General features: G+C 52.8%; 1 long non-coding RNA gene across 1 annotated transcript; it reads right to left on the bottom strand.

Annotated features, from left to right (window-relative positions):
• Positions 1-7598: 7598 nt before the first annotated feature.
• On the bottom strand, positions 7599-13611 carry LOC132655137 (uncharacterized). Its single transcript, XR_009592779.1, has 5 exons — positions 13257-13611; positions 11804-12017; positions 10762-11520; positions 9706-9925; positions 7599-9340 (listed from the first exon to the last, which is right to left on the bottom strand). It is a non-coding gene; the product is annotated as an uncharacterized LOC132655137 (long non-coding RNA).
• Between the last annotated feature and the right edge of the window lie 772 nt (positions 13612-14383).

Raw genomic sequence — 14383 nt, 5'->3', positions numbered from 1 at the left:
GGGAGGGATGGAGGGATGGAGGGAGGAAGAGAGGGAGTCTGTCTTGGCAAAAGAGGGAGTGGGGCACAGCTAGGGTGCCACATTCCACACCCGGGAAGGCTAAAGATGACTTAGCTGAGTGAGAAGGCACAGTCTTCTCTCCACATAAGGTGAGGCCCAGCTCTCCCTGGCCAGGGGTAGCACAGCCTCACCCTCCCCTGTTCTACATGGGCCCTGTTTGGAGCCCCTGCCCTGCCCCAGGCCAAGTCCTCTGGGACCTGGAAAGAGGCATGGGGTGTGCCAGCCTCACTCAGAAAAAAGGGTATCCCAGAGCTGCCCAGATGGCCTGAGAGCTCGTCTCCCTCCCTGGCTGGCCATCTTCCCTCTCACCAGGGTCAGTCGCCTTCAAAGATATTCTACCCTGCCTCAGTGGGGACAAAGGGTCCAGAACTCTGCTTTCAAGAGCTTTACATTCATCGACTCCTAGATCCTGTGAAACCCAGGCTGACTGGGTGGGGGCTTGGGACTCTGACTAACCTCACCTGAGGTGACAGTCCCGTCCAGGAACTTCGGCAGACTTCCTCTAAGACGAAAAAAACTCCTGGCCACCAGGCACCTTAGTGTGCCTCCAGGGAGCTCCTAACTCTGTGTGTGTGTGTGTGTGTGTGTGTGTGTGTGTGTGTGTGCCCTTGCCCAAAAGTAAGGAAAGAACGCACCCAGCTCTCTGGAGGGGCCAGGCCTGCAGTATTCTCCCTGTCCCGCTGCCTCCTCCATTACCTGGGCCCCTGGTTCTCTGTGGTTCTGCTCAGCCCAGAGACAGCACCTCTGCCGAGACCCTCAGGCTTGGTTCCCCCTGTGCCCCCTGAAATCCCCCGGAATGCCGCAGGCTTCTAGCTCAGACAGGCTCTAGCCCCAGGCTGACTCCAGTGATGACCATATTCAACAGTCATTTGCTGGGCCAGAGGAAGAAAGGAGCCCTTTGGAAATGAACACAGCACGTAGTTACAGGCGCCCCTCTGTGTCTGGCACCTTCCAGACCCAGCTGAAGCTTCCCGCCAGGCTGGAGCTCACGCCCAAGGTGGGATGTAGGGGTCTGGGGATTGCAGAGCAAGCAGGAGGCATGGCACTGAGGGCGGGGCCATTGAGGGAGGTCAGGGGAGGCCTCTCTGGGGTGACCTGGGGAAAGAGAGTCAAATGAGGAACAGAGCCTTGCTCTTTCCTCAGGCGAGCCTTGCAGTCTGAGAATGCAGGCCGAGGCCTGGTGTTGGAGAGAAGCCAGGTGTGTCAGAGAAACGTCTCCAGGACCCCGGGTGGGGCACCTGGGAGGTGAGCCAGGACAGAGTGCAGGAAGAGAAGCAAGAGAAGGCTGGGGGGAGGGGGCGGAGGGGGCTCTGCAGTCTCAGTAAGGAGGAAAGCAGGGGAGCACTGGGGAGCCTGCAGCTGCTCTCAGAGGCACCGACCTCAGGGCAGGGAGCGAACCAAACATGGAGGCTATGAAGTATGGAAAGGGCTGGAGCTGGTTGTGAGTGACAGCCCAGGCCTGGGGGAGCACTGGCCTGCTCTGACGATACCATGAAGACACTAACCTGACATCTGCACTGATCTGAGTCTGCAATTTACCCAATTACCGTACCCAGAAAGACCGTGGTACCCCTGGGATTCTCCTGGATCTGCTTCGGCAGGGCCTCAGGCAGAACTAGGTTCCCCTCTCCAAGGACAATGAAGCTCTCTCTGCCGGTGCCCATGCCACCGAGGCAGGGGAGTTACATCATCTGCTCAGCAGATATTCGGGGGGAGGAAAATGAATCTGGATGTAAGCTCACAAGTGGGGCCTTGCAGTTTTGGGGGGGAGGTGACTGGCTTCTCTGAGCCTCTGGAGCAGAGGGGCAGAGAGTGTGGAGAAGGGACACTCCTAAGACTCATCTCAGTGGCTGCAGAGACAGAACGCTGAGCCCGACTCCTGAATGCTCCTTGCTGACGTGCCTCAGTTTAACTCATCACTCCGGAACCTGGCCTCCTGGATCTGGGTGTATCAGACTGCTGGGAGCTGAGACCTGAAGACAGAGGCGTCTTCACCCTGAGAAAGAACAGCTAGTGTTCTACCCCATGACAGGCTTGGTGTCAGAGAAACGCTTTGGACAGGGCACACACAGTACCTCAGAAGGAAACACACACATCCATAGACATAGGCACGCAGTGACAGGGCACCAGAAACTCAGCAACTTCCATAAGCATCTCCCAGCCAACCCGGCCTTCCCATGGCGGCCTCAACCTTCACCAGGACAAGGGACCAGCTTGCCAGGGCCAGGGATGGATCAAGGACCCACATTTCAGGAAGCTATATCCTGCAGGAAAAGGCCTGGGGGTCAGGGAAAGGCCTTTGCCCACCTAGCCTGGGATTAAGGTAAAAGTTTAGGGGTGTGAAACCTCCCTGCACTCAGCCCCCCCAGACCCCTTGGAACACACAAGCCAAAGACACTTCCAGGCCTGTATGCTGGGCTCGAAGGCTGGATTTGAGCCAGGGAGGGGAGGGGTGAAGTGGGAGGGTACAGGAGGAAGGGGGGAGAGGGGGAGGGAGAAGATCCTGAAAATCCTTGTGCTTGCCAGGCCAGGTCTCCTTGTCCTTGTCCTCACCTTGACATTAAAAAAAAAAAAAAAAATTAAATTATGTCAAGCAAAGTAACGCACATCGAAAAGACGAGTGCCCTGTTTTCTCTCTTGTGTCGATCCTAGATGTTACCTTTACACACGTGAATGTCTGTGGGAAAGCATTGATTATGACACTAGAAAGTGGCCATGAGAGGGAAAGGACGTCTGCGGGGCAGAAAGATGGGGTCGGAGTATGTGTAACACGAAAGCAGAGTGAGCCACACGCTGACACACACAGGCAGGCGAGCTCACGCTGACACACCCTTGCACACTGCCACAAACAATCACAGTGGCATGCACGCTGACACATGATCACCCTGACATGCTCAAATCCCATTCTAACACACTCGGATCCCACTATGATACGTTCAGATACAGATATGACACCTGTTTACGCACACTGACATACATGCTCAGACTTACAGACTAATATCCTGACATTCACTCTTAATGCTCTCATACACACGAGCACATTTATACACTGAGGCACATGCTCAAATACTGACACACTCGAATTTGATGACACACTTGCGGAAATTGACACGTGGACCCATACTGCCAAAAACTCAGAAAAACAGTGAAAACCCTCTGACAAAAAAACCTCTGACAAACAGTGAAAATTCACATGTTCAGACACTTATCCACTGCTTCACTCACACGCTGACACAGGCTCGCAGTAACTGAAACTTGTTCGCTCATTCACACACACACACACACACACACACAGAGTCACACACATTAACATGCTCAGGCTGCCACGTGTATGCACACCAATCCATACGGGCACATCACACTTGGACATGATAAGACACACATGTGCACGCATCAGCACACATTCTGACTCACACACACACAGTCGCACACACTGGTACACATAAACAAGCTCACACTTGCGCGATGACACTCATTCACACGCGCACACCAAAATACAGTCACACACATGCTCACACCAAAATATACATCTGCATTCACACACTGGCACAAACACACTCGTGAACGCTAGCACACCCACCCACACTCATAGCGACACACACTCACATAGACTGACATGCTCTTACACACACACACACACACACACACACACACACACTGACATGTTCGCTCACTAACTTGGGCTCCTGTTCGCACACTGACTCAAGAACACACAGACACATCTGCACGTCAACACACACTCTCACTCGTACACTGATGAAAACATTCTCTCGTTCCCACGCTGGCACACACACACTCCCACATTTACACATTTGCTCACATCCACACAGATACATCTATGTACACGCAGGCACACACACATATGTGAAAACACACAGACATGCACATACATACATAAAGGCATACATATGTGTATGGACATTTATTTGAAAACACATATAAACACATACCAAGGTACTTGACATTGTTTGTGTTTACACGGACGCAGACACACACACACGCACATGCACAGTTACATACATACACATTTAACATACACTCGAATAAACGCACGCATGTGCAAATGTGCCCACATACACAAACACAGGCACACGTGTGGGTCCTCGGCCACTTTCCTGTTGAGCGTCAGGCAGGCGCCCCAATACACGCTGCTGCCCTCGGGGGGATGGTTCCCCATCGTGGACACCAGAAGCTCGGTGAGGAGGAAGGCCGAGGCCGGAGGCTGGGCGCAGATGGTGGAGATGGGCCAGGGACGGAGGACGGGCAGCGTGGAGCTTAGGGACCCGGGAAGGAGGGTATCCTTTCAGGGATCCCATCCTGGGTCCGCAGGGAGGATGAGCAGGGTGGAGGAGGGCACCCTGAGTACCAGCTGGGAGCTTCGGTAAGTGGCTCGGGTGTTGGAAACCCAGCCGATTCTGAAGCCAGAAGGTGAAACGCCGAAGCTTTAGGTGAGTCAGCCAGGCGGGTGCTGGGCACCGTGAAGCTAGGACCTAAGAGCCGCTGCCTGTCTGGGCTGTCCCGGTGAGTGCCCTTTGCTCCTACCCTGTGCCCTTTTTCTAGTCCCGTTGTTTCAAGAATAAAGGACCACGGTCACTCTGAGGGCTGGCCTCCAGCATCCGGACCTCCGCGTCAGGCTATCTTTGGTCCACTCACCCCCCTGCTCTCTGGCCCCAGCAAGCAGCTCCACCATGGAGGCTCTGTTCATGTGCTCTCTGGCCCCAGGCTCCCGAACAGAAGAACCAGGGAAGAAAACTCGTTTAAAATGCTGGCTCCTGGCGGGAGGGGTGCCGCGTGGTGCCTTTAATCTGAGCACTTAGGAGGCAGAGGTAGGCAGATCTCTGTGAGTTCGAGGCCTCCCTGGTCTACACAGTTTCAGGTCAGCCAGGACTACCTAGTGAGACTCTGTCTCAATAGTAAATAATCAGACAGAAGAGAAATTAATTAATTAAAATGAGAATGATGCCATGCCGTCCCGTGATCACTGTTACCGGGTTGCTGTGTCGGTTTAAATGCATTAGTAACAAGCGCATCGCCAATCATGTGTGAGTTTGGCATTAAGGAAAAGAAAACACAAGCACTCCCCCTGAGAGTAGTTGGACCAAGAGCCAGCTGAGATTTGTACTCTCTACTCCTCTCTCTTGTGTCTTCTGTCATTGCCCGTCTGTTGTATGAACCTGAACCTGTGCCTGCCTGAACACCGTCCGTCCCTTTATCTGTGCCTGTGTGGTCCTGACAAAGACCTTTGCTCTGTGTTTATTGAACGGCAGAAAAAGAATCCCATGGGAGAGAAAGGAGGGACATTTGAGAGAAATGTTTAGCAGGGTTTTCCAAGAGATTAAGTCTCCAACTCCAACTGACCCAGACAGCAAACCGTAGTGCGCCACTGCTGCCAACAGATTGCCGCCAGCCTACAGCCATGTTGCTTCTGACATTTACGGCGGTATTCGCTCTAGAAGACTGCTCTCGGTCTATTTGCTGTTCCCAGCATTTATTTCCCATGACACACACCTGCACGGACCTTACTCTAGATCAGGGGCATGGAAGAGTTCATAGCTTAGGACCGCAACTACGCATAAACTTAGACCGTAAAAGTTGATTACTTGGGAAATTCAAGGAAAGGGAAGTTGGTGGATCCAGTGTCCTCTTAAAGACGGGTTGGACAAATAAGCTGAGTACACAGTCGGATGGCAATCTTGAGTCTTCAGGGTGTATCATTAACTTGGCTGCGAGACCCAGCAAACGCTCCAGCCTCTTTGAATGTGAGAGACAGTTTCATGGTATGCATTGTGACAAGTCACATTTCTTGTAAATGAGGTTACATATTTGATAAACCTAATTTTATTTGGTCTTTTTGTTGTTGTTGTTGCTGCTTGGTTCGAGACAAGGTTTTTCTTATGTAACCCACGTCCATCTCAGACTCAAGTCCCTCAGCCTCCCAAGTCCCATCCCCCCGGCCAACAACACTAGATCTTTAATCTACCCTGAAAGCCGCTCACAGCCCACTAGCTCAAAGCAGGAGATCCACGGACCGCCTACGGAGCTGTGAGGAAGCTTGGGAAAGACCAGCAATCACGAGGGCAGGAGGTCACGTGAGTGTGAGGCGAGGAAGGCCACATTAGCATAGCAAAGCTTGGGGTGTGAACTAAGAGACTTAACTGTGGAGCCAGTCCCGGGCAGGTGACCTTCCTCTCAATCACAGCCTCAGTTTACCCAGCTACTGAATCATCACAAGGGGAAAAGATCTGACTCGTTTTAGTGCGGTGACTCACCTGTAATCCAGCACTTGGAAAGCTCCAAGTGAGCTCCAAGCCAACCTGAACAATAGCATGAGGCCCCGTCAAGACCTAAAGGTGCCTGAGCCCCGTGCTTGCACCCAGGTACCATGGGGACAATGCAAAGCTTGATCCTGACGGGTGCTGCAGAAGCCATGGGTTTTGCATCACATGGATAAACAAAACCAAACCATGCTTTAGGAATTCAAATCTCGTATCGTGAACCTCAAGCAAAGCTGTCTGCTAGTTACTCCAGAGAGAAATGCAATTGCCGGACAGAACAAGCAGCTTTAAGAGACCTGAAGGGACCTTGTCTGGAGTCTCTGGTAGCAAGGAGGCCCCGCTGGAGAGCCACCTCCCATGGTGGTGTCTTCACTTATCTCCAAAGAACGTTATAAGGCATAAAGCAGATAACACCAGTGAGAGTCTAAGTATCGGATATGAGGGCTGTCACCGGAAGAGATAAGACAAGGAAGCAATAACTAGAGGCAAAGATGGAAATTGAAGGATGTGGAGACACTTTCAATGCAAAGTGTGGAAGTGAACACTCAGGGATACGATACACTCACAACCCTAATCATGGACCAAAGGTTCAGATCCTTAAACCCAATAATATGCCTCCAGATAGGAAAGACATCGGCAACCAAGGAAGGAAAGGTGCAAAGAATATAAAGACAGCTAGCACCAAAGGCTATGCAAATTGTAGTTAAGCCTGTGCAAATATCCAGCTTCTCTCAAGAGAAGAGAAAGCAAATTCAGATTGCCGGGAAATCTCACCTTTCACATGTCAGATATGGAAAGGACCGTGCTGGGAGCGGGGAGAAGGAGAGTTACTGTGAAAGGACAGTCTAGACTGCGTAACAAGACCTGGTTTTCCAAAATTTAAGAATAAAAACCAGGCAACGGTGGCACAAGGCTTTAATCCCAGCACTTGGGAGGCAGAGACCGGTGGATATCTGAGTTGGAGGCCAGCCTGGTCTACAGAGTGAGTTCCAGGACAGCCAGAATTACACAGAGAAACTGTCTCAAAAACAAACAAGCAAACAAAACTTAGACGTAAATAAATATACAGGTAAAGGAAAATAAATGCTGATAGCTCACTATTTATTAGGGATTTGGGAACCTGGACATCACACATACCACTAATTGTGGTAAAATCAGTATAATTATATAAATAATAAGTCCCAGGGTGTATCAGACACACACACACACACACACACACACACACACAAAGAAAATAAATCTTCTTTTTAAACGTAATGCTTTACGGTTATTTATTGTGGGGATCACCACTGCACACGTGTAAGAGGTCCGAGAAGAGCTTACAGGAGGGGGTGCTCTCCTTCCATCGTGGGGATCCTAGGGATGGAACTCGCGCTTAGCAGCAAGCGCCTTTGCCCACCGAGACATCTCACCACCCCGACGGGTAATTTTTGATCCATCCAGACGTACCTTTGCGAAATGACATGGGTCCAGGGATATTCACAGCAGTGTGTGTGTTTATACCCACAAAAAGACCGGAAATGCCTGACCACCCACTGTGTGTCGCCTCTGTATCCCCGTGTGTGCTAGGCAATCACCAACGAGCAGTGACAGCTCTCTGTGATGCCAGCAGGAAAGAAAGCTGCTCGCCGGATTCTACGAAATGAAAAAGCGAAGGGGCAGAGCAGCACGGTGTCCGCCACCACTTGCGGCATCCTTTGTCTTGTTTTGTGTGTGTATTTATTTATTTTTATTGTGGAGGAGGGTGGAGGTCACTCCACCGATGCGGGGGGGGGGGGGGCAGAGAGCAGTCTGTCCTCTCCTTCCGCCGTGTAGGTCCTGAGAGCAGAACACAGGTGGTCAAGCCTAGCAGCAGCACGTGCCTCTAGGCACCCTGCTGGCCCCTGGAGTTGGCTTCCATTTGTGTGTGTTCTATGTACACATGTATGGCATCTTCAGAGGGCTTCTGAAGAAAGTGGCAGCTCGGGAATGCTTCAGGAAGGGGAGCTGGGAGCCTGGGTCCAAGAGGCCACTCTTCTGCTCTATATCCTTTGTACAATCACGTCCATATTTGTAAAATATCTGGAACCACCATTTCAATCACATCAGATCTTACGCTATTACTTGCTTTTCCCAACAGGCTGTCGCTCTGCAGCCCAGGCTAGACTTGAACTCTTGATTCTCCTGTCTCAGTCCCCTGACTTGTGGGTTGTAGGCATACACCGCTACACCAGGCCCAAATGTTCCTACGGGCCATGAGGCTTGAGCGAGGAGCCAAGCTTGGACTCAGAAGGAGTTAATTCTCAGCCCCTCTGCATCTAGCGGCTGCAGGGAACGCCTGGAGGGAGCAGCTCCCTGCTTTTATCAAAGCTGTGAATGGGAAGCATTGCCCATTTCCCCCGTTGGCTCCTGTGCCAGGTAGGCAGGCGCTCTGGGCCAGCCCCTGCACCAGGTACAGAACACAAAGACGAACAGGATGCAGGTCTAGGCCCCATGTGGCTCCTCACAAAGTTGGGCGGTTAGAGTTGGGAGAAAGATCTGGACAAAGATCTATAAAACTGGAGCCATGCGGCGTGGTAGTGAAGATTAATAAGTGACTGTGTGCGAAGGCGGAAGAGACCAGCTTGACCTTTGAAGTGCGCACACCTGGTCTGAGGGTGGCTCATCAGCCTGGCCCAGTTGCGCAATCTTACCAAGCTTCAGTTTCCGCCCCTAAAACGTACGGGCAGCGATAAAGCCAGCACGGCCCAGGTTTAGCACACAGGCCTTGGTGCCAAATCAGTCCTAGTGCGAGGAGAGTCACGGCTGACTTAAAACTGTATCCTGTGAAACCAGTACCACACACAGAGAGAGACTCCGTTTCTTCATCTCTAAAATGGGGCTAAAAATACCGATCTTCCAGTTTTTGAGGGAGCCAAGCCAACAATTGTGGGTAAAGTGGTGCCTGGCCCACAGTCAGCCCCGGTGTTTGATAGCTGCTTCTCCCCATCACTAGTTCAGGGACTGAATGCCGTGTGTCCGTCATGCTAGAAGAGACAAACCAAACAGTGGAGGTGGATGTTTCCACAAAGCCAGGTGGTAGCCTGCTCTGTCTGCTCCCTGAGCAGTGGGAAGGAGGGAGGGGAAGGCTGTCTTCCTAAGGGCCGGGATGGGTATGGGGAGGGTGTTTCTGACACAGAGAAAGCTACGTGAAGGAGCACACCTTGAGGAGGATGAAAGCCCTAAGCGAATATGCAAGGAGCAGACAGAATCCTAAGTCGATGTGACAGAACCCCAATTCCCCGGACCCATGGGAATTGGTAAAGCCTTCCTCTGGTCCATGTGTGAATTTTAACAGAGTGTAAGGAAGCATGTTTCTCCTCCAAGATGTCTACAGCCTGACACTGCTTACCCACAGACACTCCTGCAGAGACTAGCTGGCTCCTCCTCCATGTCCTATGCAGAATAAATTCACTGACCTTCCCGGTCATTTTGTGGCTGGTACCCTTGTCAGAGCAAGCACAGACGGCATGAGCCTGGCTTTTCCGTAGACGTGTCTGTGTGTCTGTCCTTTCTTCAGTCCCTTGTCACTGCTGTCAGTTCAATCCCTGAGCCTTGCAGAGTCGGGCAGCCTGGCGAGAAGGAAGAATATGGGGTGTTCAGATGCAGCTCAGGATCGGAACGTAAAACTGGGAGAGCATTAAGGGCATAAGACCGGGGAAGACTGGGGAAAGGAATGGTACAGCCTCTGAGCCCATCAGCAGTGGTGACACCGGAAGACATTTTGGGGTGACAATGACGAGGATCAGACTGGTCCTGCTTAGTCTCTGGACAAGAAGAGACAGACGTGGGAGGGGGCAGCATTGAACAATGACACCCTGAGCAGCCAACACACTAACCCCAGCCGGTTTATGGCTAAAATCAAGGTGTCTTCAGAAGCTGCCCTTCGGGAGGCTGTGGGGCAGTGGGGGGACCCCAAGATTACCTTTCCAGCTTCAGAGCCCTCTGTATTCCCCTCAGCTTGTGCTCCCTTCCTCCTTCCAAGCGTACCATCCCCCACCCCGATGCCACAATCCCAGTTTCTCTCTCAAGCTGGGCATGTGGCTCATGCCTGTAATCCCAGCACACAGAAGGCTGAGGCAGGGGCATCACCCACGTGTTCCAGGCCAGTCTGGCTACAGATGAAGACCCCGTCTCGAAAACAAACTAAAACAAGCTTCTCTGGCTGACACAGACACACACACACACACACACACACACACACACACACCCGCCAATCCTAGCCCTCATGACACACTTGTCTGGGTCAAGGCACTGATCATGTCACGTAGGCTTTCTGTCCCTGTTCCCCAAGCCACACCGTCCTGCAACCACCCACGGGAGCTGGCATGGGCCACTTAACGTTCCTCAAGCCCCACCTCCACTCGGCCGGCCCTGCCGCCCTGCAGTGCCCTTTCAATCATCGCACCTGTCAGCTTTGCCTGCCTCCAACGCCACCTGCAGAAGAGTCGCCCTGAAGAGGTGCACATATGCCCTGAGAACATGCACCCTCCGTGGCTGTGTGAGAGGTCGGCATTAGACCTCCGTCACCCTGCATGGGGCAGCCAGCCCACAGGTTCAGCCAAAGGGGACTTTGGAGAAAGTGGTTAAGTCAAACGTCCTGAGACAGGAGGTAGATTATCTGGTTGGGCGCAGTGTCGTGACAAGGTCTTACGAGAGGGAGACAGGACCGTCAAATCAGAGAGAAGAGACGCGATGATGGAAACGGACGCAAGGTGAAGAAGGGCCCTCCAGCTAAGGAAAGAATTCTAGCCTCTCTAGAAACTGGACAAACAAGGAAGTGGCGTGTTGGTTATTTGTCTGGTTGCTATGACAAAGTGCCTAACAGCAAAGGGAGCATCTGTGTTGGCTCCAGGTCTGAGGGGACAGTCCCCCGGGGCAGGGAAAGCATGGTGACAGGATCGTCAGGCAGATGGTCACACTGCAGCCACAGTCAGGAAGCAGAGAGCCCTGGGCTGGTGCTCAGCTCAATGGCTGTGGACTGTCCACTAGACAAGACTGCTCAGACACGGGCTTAAGCCAACAGAAAGCCTTTGTCAGGGACGGCACTGGCTGTTAGGATCCCACTGGAGCTCTGAGCCTTTCTCAAGGTGAGCTTTTAAGCACAAAACACGATGTCCAGGGTTGATATGCTCCAGTTAACAAGAACAGCTCGTCAGAAGCAGACCTGCAGAAGCCGAAAAGCAAAGTTAGTACATTTAGAGACTTTCCCAGAACTGTAGACAATGGTGAATTGGGTCTTTGTTTTTATTTTGGCTGGTGGTACCGTGTGCTGAGTTTTATGACCTGAAATGGTACTTTCATCATGGAGTTAATTGTGCTAAGTAAGGTCTGGGGGCCTGTTACATGATGTCTTTTTTTCTTTTTTTTCTTTTTCTTTTTTTCAGTCCTGGACCCCATCCTACCAGATGGTGCTACCGATGTTAAGGCTGGGTCTTCTCACCTCTCACCTCTCTGGAAATAAGACACGCCCAAAGCCTGGCCTCCTGGTCGATTTTAAATCCAGCCAAGTTGACAGTTCAGAATTAACATCAAAGCCAGGTGTGGTGGTGCACGCCTTTAATGCCAGCGCTCAGGAGGCAGGCCGACCCTCTGTGAGTTCAAGGTCAGCCTGGTCTACAAATCGAGTCCAGGAGAGCCAGGGCTCTGTTACACAGAAAAACCCTGTCTGGAAAACAAACAGATAAACAAAAAAAAAAAGATTAGCCATCAAGATGAATTCTCAGCCCTCCCCACCTGAGCCTCCAGAAGGAAGGCGTTTCTTACCCAAGCTCACATTTTAGCCAGACAACTCATTTTAGACGTGTGTGCCCAGAACTGTGAGACAGCAAGTTTGAAACAGGCATAGGGGCATGTCTGCAACCCCAGCACTCAGAAGGCTGATCTGAGGCAGGGGGATCCTGGATTTGATGGTCATCTGGGGCACTAGAGAAGCCCACCTCAAAAACAAGAGTTTGTCTTGGTTTGTGGTAACTTGTTCCCAGCAGCCTCTTCTCCCACATAACCCCCTGCCCAGGCCCCAGGCTCTCTCCCCCCTCTGAACCCCTACCTGAGCTTCCCTTGGGGATTGCTCATTCCCTAGCCTGGTCTCCATCTCTGCACAGGACGTGCTTTGTCCACGCCCACGCAAGAGCTACCCCTGAGCCTAGAATCGATGGGACCAGGTGTGTCTGAAAGTCTACAGGAAGCCTGATACACATGCGGCCTGTACCTTAGCTGGGGGAGGGGCAGCTGTGAGCCTCCCCCTCCATATCCAGCTCACAGGAAGGAAGTCTTGATGACCAGGGATCAGGGGGGAAAACGGGAAGAAGAGAGCAGCCGGCCCTCATCTCACATCCCCACACGCCCTCACACATTTGAGATTTCCCCCCCCCCCAACATTTCTCCTTCACCCCACTCCCACCCTAGGGGTTTAACAGGGTAGGGCAAGGTCGAGCCAGTGGGTGTGGCTGGCAGGGTGCCACGTGTTTCCCAGAGCAGCCTCCCCACCTACTTTGTCTGCACCAGGTACGGCCAGGCCTTCTCACTCCTTCCGCATCCCATCAAGCTGAGATTGGGGGGAGGGAGGGAGCGTGATTCAGCCCACACCCCCTCCTACCTGCCCTTGCCCTGCCCTGCCAGGCCTCAGCCCCTGTCAGCTCCATCCCTGCACTGCACTGCACTGATCCCTGGCCATCTTGAGTGTGCTGGCAGGGCCCAGCCCCACTCCCAGCACTCCAGGACACCACCTCCGGGAACCTCTCCACCTGCTCGGGGAGTAACAGCATGTTCCGACTGTCCCGGCCCAATCTCTGGGGATGAGCCCACATGTAAAATAAACAAACTACCTACCCTGACCCCCCCCCAAACACACACATACACACACACACACACACACACTGTCTCTCTACAGCCACGATGTACGTGCCTTCCAACAGCCTTCCAAGGGAAACGGCCACCGCCCATTTCACAGATAAGGAAACATAGCCTCGTGCGGTTGTAGCGCCGACTCTTCAGAGCCTCTGCTTTCTACCACCTTCACATACGCCCTAAACAAGCTCAGGAGACCCGTGAGGGGGACGTTTAGAGTCCAAAGCCCTGCGGTTTAGGCTGTGCCATCTACCGGAAGCCCGGCCTTGGGACGTGTGTATGGCGGGGATATCCACTTTGGAGGTCAGCCTCAGTCACAGTCAGCCGCGGGCTTTCCCACGGGCTAACTGCATAGACCCACCACCCTACAAGCCCCTAAGGCAAACTGCGATCCCCTCTGAGCCGCCAGTGCCAGGTAAGGGGAGCAGGACCGGATCTTTGTTCCTGTGCAGACTGAGAAACATTTGCAGAGAGGTCGGGAGCCTTGCGCAAGCGCGGCCAGCTGATAAAACACCTGCCCTTTGTCCTGGGGCTGCGGCGGGGAAGTTTCCCTGTGCTTGGCAGATGCTGCCCCAGCTGAAACAACACAGTCCACAGCACCCCCTGGAGGCCAAAGGAGACTTGACACTCTGCAGCCGAGCAAGCTTTTTCCTCCCCCAGCTCCTTTTCCCGTCCTGCTGACCCAGCCTTACGCTGACCAGAGGACTCATGAGAACAAGCCTGTCTGGGCACAGCGGAACCCACACTCCAGATTGCTCCCTGGCCTTCCTACAGCAGCAAAGAGGATTGAGTTGAGCTGATGGTGTTACAGGAGGAAGAACCCAGTAGGGCCAGAAGTCCAAAGTTCCATCGGTGCTTATGTCCCCCTCAGCTTATGTCTTTTCTTCTCTGGTCAACATAAGTACGGAGGAGGTTCTGTCTTCCAGAAAGAGCCCTTCCCGTCCAGCTGTAAAAATTAGTTTATCTGACAATTTCCTGATGCGTAATGTGTCCACGAGGGGGCACTGCAGCCATAGCTGTGAGGCAGCTAGCAAAGCAGCATGTTCGCACCCGGCTTCTGGCCTGCCCCCAGGAGGTTGCCTCAAGGTCGCCAAGCTTCAAACTCTCCAAACCTCAGCTTCTCCCTGGAGGACCTGATGGGACGGGAGAGGCAGCCATTCTGCAACAGGAGTTAGCTCTGG

Source organism: Meriones unguiculatus, chromosome 7 (assembly GCF_030254825.1).
Source record: "Meriones unguiculatus strain TT.TT164.6M chromosome 7, Bangor_MerUng_6.1, whole genome shotgun sequence".
NCBI lineage: Eukaryota > Metazoa > Chordata > Mammalia > Rodentia > Muridae > Meriones > Meriones unguiculatus.
The sequence above is the reverse complement of the archived record's forward strand: the minus strand, read 5'-3'. Positions and strand labels throughout refer to the sequence as shown.